This window comes from Aplidium turbinatum, chromosome 2 (genome assembly GCF_918807975.1).
Source record: "Aplidium turbinatum chromosome 2, kaAplTurb1.1, whole genome shotgun sequence".
In the NCBI taxonomy this organism is placed as follows: Eukaryota; Metazoa; Chordata; class Ascidiacea; order Aplousobranchia; family Polyclinidae; genus Aplidium; species Aplidium turbinatum.
The window spans coordinates 2,897,041-2,909,584 of record NC_137473.1 but is presented as its reverse complement, the minus strand read 5'-3'; the positions used below and the strand labels follow the sequence as shown (position 1 = coordinate 2,909,584).

At 37.5% G+C, this 12,544-nt stretch overlaps 1 pseudogene; it reads right to left on the bottom strand.

Annotated features, from left to right (window-relative positions):
• Window positions 1-9,451: 9,451 nt before the first annotated feature.
• On the bottom strand, window positions 9,452-11,151 carry LOC145785548 (folylpolyglutamate synthase, mitochondrial pseudogene; annotated as a pseudogene).
• Between the last annotated feature and the right edge of the window lie 1,393 nt (window positions 11,152-12,544).

Genomic DNA, 12,544 nt, shown 5'->3' with positions numbered 1-12,544 from the left:
GCCAATCAGAAGCTATGTTGTACATTTATATCTTGCACAAGCAGAGCACTTTGTAGATACACTATATAATGTAATGTGCAGATACACTATATAGTGTAAATATAGCCACAGCCTAATTATAAAGTGTAAAGACAGCATAACCTATTTAACCCACCTGTGTAAAATTCCTGTATCCAGTTTGATTCAAATTTCCAGTCAATAACATAACCAAAAGATCAGTAGCGTAGCCAGGAATTGTGAAAGGGGGGGGTTTTGACCACCCAACGGCGGGGGGTCTGGGGGGCCTCCCCCAGAAAATTTTGAAAAATTACTTTGAATTTGGTGCATTCTGAGAGCATTTTCAACAAAAATGTGGGTACGAATATTCCTGTAAAATGGTGCTGTCCGGTAGCATAGCAAAAGGATAAGATCATGTTTTCTTCGGCATTTTTCGGAAAAAAAAGCTAAGTCTCTGTGTTTTCTTGTTGCTAATTCCTGGCTGAGATGTTTGAATGTTTGGTATTGGCAAAACTCGCTCGTTTAATGCAATTTTGTTTAAAATTAGGCAATTTTTTTTTAGATTGAAAGCATCATTCTCAATATCGTGACGTCACACGAGTGCCAAAGGGGGGGGTTGTAACCCCCAAAACCCCCCCCCTTGGCTACGCCACTGCAAAAGATTATATGTCACAAACCAGGTTCTCCAAATATGGAACAAGTTACGGTATCTGATTCTGCTGTATCTTCCTTCAGCCTAACTAGTTTTAAGTTAAATCTCAGGACTTAACCTTTGTGACATTGTTGCTTTAAATTACTGAACCTACATACTTACCGGTACTCAAATTTGTCTTGCTAATAATTATGCTCTTTGTTTATAAATTATTTTTGGGAGTGGCTATTTTGAGTATCACAGATTGAAACCTATCACCGTTTTGTTGTATCACTAAATAAAACAACTTTATAGACTTTTTTTAAATAACTGTCAACTGAATTCTAAAGTCGATCAATCAATGTTTTTGGAAATGATGCTGGCTAAGTAGCATCTGCCAATTACGGTACTAATTTCAAGCCTACTTCAGCTTAAAGCTTCCACAAATATTTAGTAATTAAACCCTTCAATTATTAAGCTGCTGTAGCCTATATACTTGGTACATTGAAACTTATGAACTTTAAAGACCACTACTTCAAACTATAAACTAATCAAATCCTTAGTAATTTGAAAACTCACATCTTCTTTTAACTCCTTGTAGTCATGCTAACCTAAGCCTCAGAAATTTGTAGATCAAACTAACTGTAACTAACATCCTACATTAGTTAAAAACAGTCTGCAACCACAATATCATGCGCAGTTTCACCGTTGATAGTAGACAATATGTCTCATGTCTGTATTTGCATACCTCTCGACAGGGTACTGAAATTTTGTCGTTTTTTACGTTCTTACGTCACAGACAACGTAGCTTCTGATTGGCTCCAGGTTTTCTTGACAATTACTGAAACTTTGCTATTAAAGTGCTTACCCATTCAATATGTCACTGTCTGTGTTGCCAACTTTGTTATGCAATCACGATGGGAAATGACTTGATCATCGCGATAACAGATCAACACGTGATAGTCTACTGGTTGCGTATCAAATTTAGCGGTGCTTAACTGTAATTTTGTATTTGTTCACGGATGCCTTTTTAAATACTATCCATGTCGCTCCCTTTCTAGACCTCTGCTATGTTTGTTATATATTGTTTTTCGTTCTTCTGGGCAGAAATAAAAAGAAACTGAGCTGATTTGAATGTGTGTATCAAATCAATTGGAAGTGGAATCAACGATTTTTGAAACTAAAAATGTTCAAAGATCTACAAAAAGATAGAAGAGATGAAACGCAGACATTAAAACCTGTTTAAAACCAAAATAACTTGTTTAGTTGAAAAATTAACACGGATGCAACACCTTCTGAAAATGTTACAATTAAAAAAAATGAACCAAAAAAGATTCGTCAGGAAAAGTAGGCCTATTGGAAATCAAGCATCTAAAAAAATAAAAATTGCTGCGAAAATCAGCCGTTGTCAAGAGTTTTGGTGCAAATTGGTGGTCATCAGGGGCTCAGGGCCATAAATTTTCTTGTTTGATTTCAGCTTTCCGCCACAGGATGCAATCCATAAAACGTGTCAATAATTGAGGGAATGATATATAATTAAAGCTATTGCATAAGCGTGCAACTCATTGAGTTATATGTGACCAAATAATACTACAGTAGGCTACTCTTATGCTAAATTTTTGAGCCAATTTTTTTCTAAAATATCAACTGGCAACAGCCTTTATTTTTTTTTACGGTCTAATAGTTTTGGCTTGGCATAAACCAGAGATATAAATACAGAGATAGGCAAAGTGGCCAATTCGTGAATCGATGTTGAAAAATGATGACGTCACCGTCACGGTGCGTGGATATGGATCAACAGCGATAAGGGAAAGGCTACGAGGCATTCAGTACAGTATTTCCGATTTCGGAGTTCACTTAGTTCACGTTTTGAAAACGAAGGTTATAAAAGCATACGATATATTTTAGGCTATAAGAAAATGGAAGTTTTATCTATGTTCCAATACGTCTTGGCTCACACGTTTTGTACAAACAAATGGCATGTTGTTTGACAAAAGAAAAGGCATTCGATAATTCCAATCATGCCATTAACTGATAATTTCAATCCTTTAAAGGTTTGGTCAGATATGATTTCTTTTTTCTAATTGCCCTGGAAACTTGAGTGTCTGCATTTATCTGTTCATGCCAACTATTAAGATACGGCAAAAATACACCTTGCAATCGTTCAAGTCTAGCATCAGTAGTTGAATAATATGGTTTTAAATCCGGGTTACCTGCTGTAAAATTGCATGTTGTGTTCATCAAATCCAAGAACCTGTTAAACATGGAACAATATTGAGCTGTGGCATTAAAACCATACTTCTCCAACTCCATTGATACGCAGCGACTTAGTGTTTGGGCAGCAACAGCAACATTCATTTTAGAAAAAGAAGTCAAGTAAGCGTGACTATTTGATATTCTTGGCAAATATCGCAACTCTCGATTCATCTCAGTAAAGGTCACTTCTTTAAAATGATCCCACAAGATCAATTCTCCATTAACGTATTGCATCAATCGTGTTCTTAAACAATTTCTTGCTATTTTTATAAGATGGGGGCGGATCATTTAATAATTAAATAAATTAATTAAATAAATAAACCTATCTTCTTCAGTGAATGGATTTTTTACTTTTTCAGAACCAGATCCCAAAATTTCCAAACACTTTTGATTGTTTGCGCTACCATCACAAACAGTTCCCAGCACTTTCAAATTACAATGTGTCTCCAAGCTGTCTACACCTCCCCAAACAATGCTCACTAAATTATGACATTTAGCTGTGTTTGTTGAATAAAAGGCCAGAGACCGACTGATATTTCCTGCAAAACTTTTAACATAAACCACAAGCATATAATTGGCCACATCTAAATCGGTTGATAAATTTGATCCATAGGCTAATCTGTAAAAATCTATGTTTTTTTCGGTTTCCGGTTTGAATACTAAATTAGATCGTACTTTCATTTCATCAAACGTTACATAAAAGTATTTCTCAAAATCTTTGCATGAATCCATGAATGACTTTTTTTTAATGCATCCGGAATATGATTGTTGAATGTCCCGGTTTGGTTTTGATGCATATGACGACAATCAAATAAAGTAGGCTACGTTTTGATGGCAAGCGCAAAACTCCACGAAGTTGATCCGAGTTGATCATATGCAGAGGAACTTTTTAACTGCAGGCTGAGAGCAAATCGAATAATCTCAGGATGATATTTTGTTTTACAATTCTTTTGATTAACTTCAAGTTGACTTTCAAAAGATATTTTTTGAAAATCAGTCAACATTGTAATACATTGTAGGCCTATGCTCTGTAATATACAATGCAATTAGTGCCAATGACCGGCTTTGTTGTAATACCGGGACACATTTTTTCTGGATGTGCTTCTAATTCTGTGATTTGGGCACCAAGCTTGTTACAGAACATTGTGTCCTGACTGTCCTCAGACACTTTAAAATGAAAGTTAGACACACTAAATTTGTATTGTAGCCTAATGTTGAGATATTTACAATAAGAACAAGATCATTCTTTTAAATTGAAATATAATCTGCATGTTCTTGAAATTGCCACCCAATTCGTTTTATCCTGTTAAAGATTTCCTGACATCTCCAATGTTTTCATGTATTGATGGTGTAATTCGGTCTCGGACCAGTGTTAGACGCATAGTGGATACAGCAGCTTATCACCGGTTCTCTGTGGCAAGTTTAAGCATGGGACGGCACCAAACTTCAAAGATTTACTGCTACTTTTGGAATTTATTATTATGTCTTCTGCATTAAAGTGTTTCTCACAAATTCCAGCATTTCCTTTGTGAAGAACTTGTTTAATATTATCTCTTGGATCACGTTCATCTCTGTACTTAAGTTAAAGTATGACATTCTTCAAAACTTCATTATGCCACACTTTGTAGCCTACTTCCCTTTCGCATAAACATTGACAGTTTAAATATAGAAAAACCTTTTACTTCTATCCGTGTGACACTGAGGATTTGGGCGATTCGAAGCTGGCATTTATAATCTAATAAATAACTGCCAATAAATAGTATAATGATAACATTCCTGAAATTATAAAACAAATATGAATGATTATAACAACAGAATTCATAACTGTAAAATACACCACAATTCATAACCTAATCTTGCAAATGGCAATAAAAACTACCATGCCCATGACTAAGTATTTAGCCAGGTAGTTTAAAAACTGAAACTCTTGCTAAACCTGCATGTTGCTTCCTACATAGGCCTACTCGCAAAACAATCAATAAATTCAAAAGGGCTCCCGTAATCTGCTAGGTTTATTGCCGACTGGTCAATAATACATACGGTAACTTAGCTTGATAGCAATTAAGTTATCTACCATATTTAATTTTCCAATAGACCAATATTAATGCAAGCTCTACAAAACTGAATTGGAACAACCAAATTCCATGGAACTTCCTCACTAAACCTGTAAACCTCTGGGTAAACTGCTTGAAATTATCACGTTTTGCAGTTTGCGGGCATCGAGAGCTGCGGCTTGATCCCTATCCAGTCAACCGTGACCGCTTTTCAACATCGCCGCCTGTTTAAAGCGTACGCGGATTCTATTGCCTATCTCTTGTATTTATATCTCTGCATAAACTTATCAATATTTAATAAAAAATGAAATCCCGGTTGAAATGCAAGTAAGCTACGCCGATATTATAGTTTAATTTTGAGGCTGTTTCAATGTCAAATAAGAAACGATGAATTTAACTTCACAGCAAAGTGCAACTTTTTAATCATAAATTTTGTTGCAGAGTAGGCAATGGCAGGCCCACCAAACGAATTCAAATGCCTATGGTTCGTTGATTGAAGTTTGAAGTGAAGCAATCACGTGATTTTTTGACGCCAAGATTTTGATACAGTACAAAGAAATTTTACTGAATGCATCGCCACAACCAGCGTTTCCTAATGAGTTAGGGCAGAGGAGTAGTAATTTCGATTGCATGGGTTCGATTCCCACCCTCTGCTAATAGCCTACTATTTTTTTCTTCTGCAACTGAGCTGAGTGCAAGAAGGATCTTATAGTGACTGCTATGCAATCAATGAAGTTTATGAGAAAAGTTGTGAGTAAAACACAAAGCAATTTCACATTGAAAAGCAGGCACTCTTCGACAAGTGATATAAGCTTACGTTAAAGCGCCTACCGACTTGAAAGGTCACTGAGATTGGAAGCAGTTCACTAAATTGTTGTTTCCTGTGACTCATTGAATGCACGAGGTGGAAACGCCACTGAATGTGGAGTAGAGACGCAGCCACTACGGGGGCTTGAGGGTGGGGGCAATCACTTCCCCAATTTTTTTCTCAAACCGTGTGTTTTAATGTTCATATTGAATTACGTTTTCTCCCCCAACAGTTGCTTTTTTCCCTAAAATTTTCTTTCTAGCTACGTCACTGATGTAGAGTTGTCCTTGAAGCTTGTCTTTGCACTATGGTGGAAAAAACGTAAAAGAAAAAGTGGGAAACATGGTACCGGTATCTTTAGTTTTTCTTTTTAAATGTTTCGTCTATTCTGAGCCTTTTGTTTCCTTCTTTTTTTTTTTAAATTTTTGTGCTATCCCTAGTTTTCTCTCTCCAGATTGACCTCAGCCCTCGGTCCAGTTTGTTCGTATTTCTGACCATCACAACAAAGCACAATAGCCAATATATGCCAAACATAGCAGAGGACTAGAAAAAGATAAAAGCGACAAAACACGGACGTTTTGATACCATGTGCTTGATACCAAAACAGGGCAATCAGGTTTAAATATAGCACGGTCGCAGCCAGGGTCCACAAGAGGGGGGAACAACCGGTGGATTGCATCGGGGCCCGGTGAGTTCAAGGGGGCCCGACAAAATGTCTAAATTCACGCAATAAAAAGATTGATTTCAACAATTTTGCATAAAATATTGTTTTTATATTAGTTCCGTATGTCGAATGGGGCCCCCTTATGGATAGCCTAGGCTATATGCCCTTTTTTTAAATTACAGAATTTCCAATTTTTTGAGTTTAGGGGGGCCCAACAAAATGTTTAAATTTGCGTGCTCAGGTCGATTTTGCATAAAATATTGTTTTTATATGAATATTAGTTTTGTATTTTGAATGGGCCCCCTCATAGGTAGGCTATGCCCTTTTTCAGAACAACAAAATTTTCATTTTTTTGCGTTCAGGAGCAAATAAAATGTTTAAATTTGCGTGTTAAGGTCAATTTTGCATAAAATGTTTTTTATATTTTGAAGTTGGTATTTCTTATATGAAGTTCAATCAATCAATCTCCATCTGTCAATACGATTTGATGCGGCTTTTTTCTAATAAATGTGAAAATATACGAAGCTCGGCTGTTACTTTGCTTTGTCACAAAGGGAGTAGTGTTGCTTATAAATCCTTGTTACTGCTGTTCTTTCGCCCAAGAATTAGCTAGGTTCAACAATAAACTTTTGGTGATCAGCAAGGTTTAGGTACAGAGACGTTTGGCAAATGTAGATGCCAATGTTGTTGTTACAGACGGTTGTTCGCCTGGTCAAACGTCATGTAGAAACCGTTCGGGTCTACTGAATATTACGTCATGGAAATTCCTAAAACATGAGCCAAAATTGCACCATCGTCCGTAAGACTCGTGTCAGACCGGTTTAAACCTGTTTCAGTTTGAGACCTGTTTGGACATGAAATATTGCGTCACGAACTGCTCTCGTGCCTTTGAGTTATCACAAATTTTTCTGATTCATTCTCGAAGTTGTTTGTTGGAAGTCGGTCGCACATTTAACTGGTTTATTTGGTGCTTGCTAGCTGGACAAATTCTCCGTCTTTTATCCAAGTAATCTGTATCGTAGTGACAGTTTTTAGAGGTGCAAGGCGTTGCATTTCGATTTCGATAGCCGCGGGCTAATTTTACAGGAATACACTTTTGAAAAGACGTTTCGAAAGTGTGTTTATTTTTGGGTCATTGCATGCAGATGAACGGATTTGGGAATCTTACGTTACAATTTTCCCACGAAGAGATTATGGTTTACCGCTGTGACCAGTTGTTGAGATGTTTTATGCACCAGCTTGCTTTATATGGCCAACCTTGGTCAAAGCGCGGGCACCACAATAAGTCAGATGAAGCATCATGTTGCATAAAACATATTGCCAACGTTGGTAAGATGCAGACGCCAACGTGAGCCAGATGAAGCAAAATGGTGCATAAAACACTTTGCCAACGTTGGAAAGATGCAGACGCCAACGTTAGCTAGATGCAAACGCCAACGTAGGCAAGATGCAGAAGGCAACATTGGCCAAATGCAGACACCAACATTGGCCAGATGAAGCAAAATGGTGCATAAAACACTTTGCCAACGTTAGGAAGATGCAGAAGCCAACATTGGCAAGATGAAGCAAAATGGTGCAAAAGACGTCTTGCCAGCGTTGGCGTCTGCATCTTGCCAATGTTGCGGCCAACTTCTAGCCAATGTTGCCCCAACAATCAATGTTTACTGGGTAATGTAAAGCTGTAAGCACACATATGCAATGCTATGTCAGCCATGTCGGATAGTATAGCAATTTTTATCTTCGAAATGGCTGATTTTACCCACTTCTTGCCATGGTTACAATCAGGTGTTGCCAGAGTTAGGAAGGGTTAGAGTTAGGAAAGGTCAGGGTTTTGATCTTTGCCCAGGACTAAAAAAAATTTCCAAAATACAAGTTTTTGTTTTCAACAGCTATAAACTTTTCTTCAAATTAGGGCAAAATTCCATAGCCTATCTGACAACGCGATTGAGGCTATATTTACACAATGTAGTGTTTTAGAATTTTATCTTTGTGTATAACTAGTGTGTATCTGTGAATTTAAAGTTATATTTACAATAGTGCATTGTTTGTGAAATAATGGAGTGTTAATACTTTAACCTGATTTATCCTTTGTAAGAACGCGCACCGCAAATTTTGCTTGTGATTGGTAAGATATCACCCGAAATGTCGCGCTGGGGGGCCCGGCAGCAACATCTGCACCGGGGCCCGGCAGGGCTCTTGGAGGCCCTAGTCGCAGCACCTGACATATCACGGGCAAGTTGCTCCTACGATTCCAGATCAGTGTTAGCTTGGTTTAGTGGAGACTTTTAGCTGATCTTTATATCGTATTTTGTTGGCAACTTAAACAATAACTAAAAGATATTTTTAACAGGATCATATAAGCATCGGGCATAGCAGTTTTAACAAAAAAGTTTTCATGAACTCCATTTCTCAGGAGATTTAAAATTCTACAGGAAGTCTTGATAAAACCTCACATTTTAGAGCGGACAGGCCTACCCATAGCATACAGCAAATTAGTGATTTTTACATTGATTCAACGTGTGCAGACGTTGAAACCAAGGAATGTAAGTTAAATCAGATGACAGTTTAACTTTTACATGTTTACGTACAACAAAACTTTTTGAACCTTGGCAGGCTAGGTAACCCGAGTTCCACAAGGAAAGGTAAATTGTTTTTCATCATGCCAAGCAGCATTGCGTTTCATACTGCTACGGTACCTTCATTAATTTCACCAATTTAACTTAAACTAGGCATGATATTGATCACATATTAAAATATTAATCAACGCGGTCATTATTTTCTATCGTAGTTATTGAAGGGCAAATGCATTGTTTTTAGAAAGAAATATGTAAATTGTGTTCACCAAAATTTATTTATTTCGGAGTAATTTGCAAAAGTTCACTCGAGATTTATGACTTTGAGAAATCCTTAGGCTTGGTAATTGTATAAGATTTGCAAACGAGCTAATTGACCACATGAACTAATTAGAAGGGAATATTGAGTATGTTCGCTATGCAAGCAATGAACGTACAAGACAACAGAATAATATGCACATGGTACGTTTGTTAAGTTTTATTTGGAGGAATGCAGAAAAAATGACAAAAACAAAGCAGCCAAAACGTTACCACTATAAATATTCAGGTGCTGAAATATTATTCGTATATTGAAATAATATTGAAATTATTGATGAAAATATATTCGTGCTCAGCTATCAATATTATATTTAATCTTTGACGTTTGGACTCACGATTGTTAAACACCCCCCGACCAACATAAGACTCCCCGTTACTAAAACCTGTAGGTGGTTTGACCCACACAGTGTGGTCACATCTGGTGCAGTTCGCGTCAACGCTCGCGATCTTTTAAACAGTTCTGGTTCTCTGTCAGCAGACAACCAGCAAATGACGTCCGCGATCGTTGAAAAAGCGAAGGGCAATGTGTTTGAATTGGCAGAGCGGAGTTTCAGCCAGATCTCATAATTCTCTTTCGCTCTATCGAGAAGATCAGATGAAGATTTTCTTACATTATCACTATCGTGAGCATCAAGATGATGGGAGGAAATGATATTAGGAGCAAAAGCTGCTGCATTGAAGTTGCAGGCTAAGAGTTGTGAGAGGCATTCCTCCGTGTTTCTGTCTTTGGTCAAATTAAAAACGAGAGTTCGCTCACAACTTTTATTTAAACGCTGTTGTTCTTTTCGCGATTCTTCTATAAACCATCGCGCGGCGAAAGCTAAACTTTCTTTGGTGTGAGCACCATCAAGGTATAAAGTCATCGAATCAAACTTGATGATCTGGCTGCGTCCGTACCAACAACAATTCTTCAAACCATCAATGAAGGATTGATTGAGCTGGATGTTTCTCGTTGAACCATATAACCAGTGGTGGGCCAGCTGGATAGCAAGGGAAGCGTTCAATTTCTGATGCTCTCCGGATATTCCTAAAACAATATCTTCATTTTCTCTGAAGTATTCGTTAAAATCTGGTGCTACGCTTAGTTTAGTCCCCAGTTCATTTGCCCTTTTCTCGAGAACTTCTATGGCCTCTTGTGGTTGTTTCACCGTGAACGCGGCCACGTTGGGTTTGAATATTCCAGACTTGTGCCAGGCTATCGATTCCAGAGTGTTCCCTAACATTCTGACGTGTTCTAGGCCTAGAGATGTGACGCCACAAACAACAGGACGACGCGCAATGTTTGTGTAATCATAGGCACCCCCGAAGCCAACCTCTACGATCGCAGCTTCTACCGGCTCATGTTTGAAAATGTAAAATCCCATGAGATATAGAATACTGAAGTATGAAGGTTTTTTCACTTGATATAAATCTTTTGTTTGATCAAGAAGGTCAGAAACCTCGTAGAAATATTTGGCGAAACGTTGTTTTGAAATCGGGGTTCCATTAATTTTGAAGCGCTCTCTAACTTCCACTAGATGGGGTGAGCTCATAAACCCTGTTTTCACCCCGCTATGCCTCAAAATGCTTTCAACAAAAGCACAAGTTGAACCCTTTCCTTTGGTGCCACTGACATGGACTATTTTCATTTCATCAATATCTTCGTCTGTAATTTGAACTCTATCCAGAAACTGCTTCATTATGACCAATCCAACACCCTTGTTCTTTTCTTCTGGCGTCACAATCCTTTGCGACTGCAGTAGGTTCAAGTCCTTCACAGCGTGGTCGTAGGTTCGGTCGAAGGTGCTCAAACACTTTTTGTTGTCGGCAATGCGTTGCATCTTCAGAAATCGCATGGAGGCAAACTTCATATTACAGTACAACCAGCAATCAATCTTCTACTCTGCCGTATAGGCCATATGTCTGTCTGTAGAATGCAAACAGAAAAAAAATACACTAAACAGTGGATTTCAAGTTTCAACTACAGTCAATAGTTTGACGGGGGTCCATGAGAGTTCTTTTAGATCAGGGATCATTTGAGAGACCAGAAATGTTTTGCACTTTCAAAAGGTTATCTTGCCTCACCCATGGCCACCTGGAGATGCGGCCTGATTTGTCACATTTTGCAGATTTTGATTACAGCTACTGTTACTGCTTGACTGACATTTTTTGAGATGTTTTTACTTTTTGCGGTTTCCTAATGACAAAAAACTTTTTTGTTGCCTTGGGGAAGCAGTAGCAAATGAGAAAAAGTAAGTTGAAAAACGCAAAATCAGACTGTTATTGAAAATTAACAGTATGACTAAAATCTAAAAAATCAAATTTTCTTTGTTTTTTAACATGTGAGGATGTTAAAACCTATTGTGTCATCTGGGGAAAAGAATAAAGAAAGCGTAAAAATCTAATTTTTAGAAAAATTCATTTAAACGTTCGCCCAAAGTTAGAAAAACCTGGAAATTTCTGCAAAATGTGACAAATCAGGCCGTATCTTTAGGTGGCCATGCCTCACCTAAAATAAGATGTTTTTAATAACGCAAATTTTTTAATTGCAACGTTGTATTACATGTTGAATGCCGTTTCATAAATGTTTGACTGCATTCAGAAGCTATACTTTTAAACATACTCTTAATTTCAAATATTAAAAATGTTTTCTGGTCACTGATCTGCTATCCGTTGTTCGATATAAAACGAAATTCTGTAGAACAAAAACCAAAACCGTTTTTTTGCATGAATACGAAATTACCAGAAAGAAAATCAATTTGAAAAGAAACGTCGTTTCGAAAAGTTTCCTTTGGCACATTGGCAGCAGTGACGGCTCGTGGCTATTTTTAACAGATAGGTTGCAAATGTTTCACTGAAACAGTTTAAAAACTTACTAGGCTATCTTACCAAAGAGTAGTACCATTGTTAACTAGATTGAGCACTTATGTTATGATATATAAATATAACATACGTATGTTGGTATGACATGAACGGCAACTGTTGTAGTATATTATATAGGCTACGTTGCTATGTTATATAACGGCATTTACCAATTTCACTAGGGTAGGCTGCAGCCCGTTAGAACGAGCCGTCACTGCTGGTAAACATGAAAATTTGGGAAGTTTTTCATAAAGTGGCTCAAGGCACCCAACTTAAAGTATCGATTGATTCCTAAGTTCAGAAATTGTCGTCCATTTTATTCAAAATATATTTATGCCATGGTTTTGTTGGTTAGCTGCTGTACTGCTTAGCTTACTCGATGAGCCTACCCTGCTTTCAAGA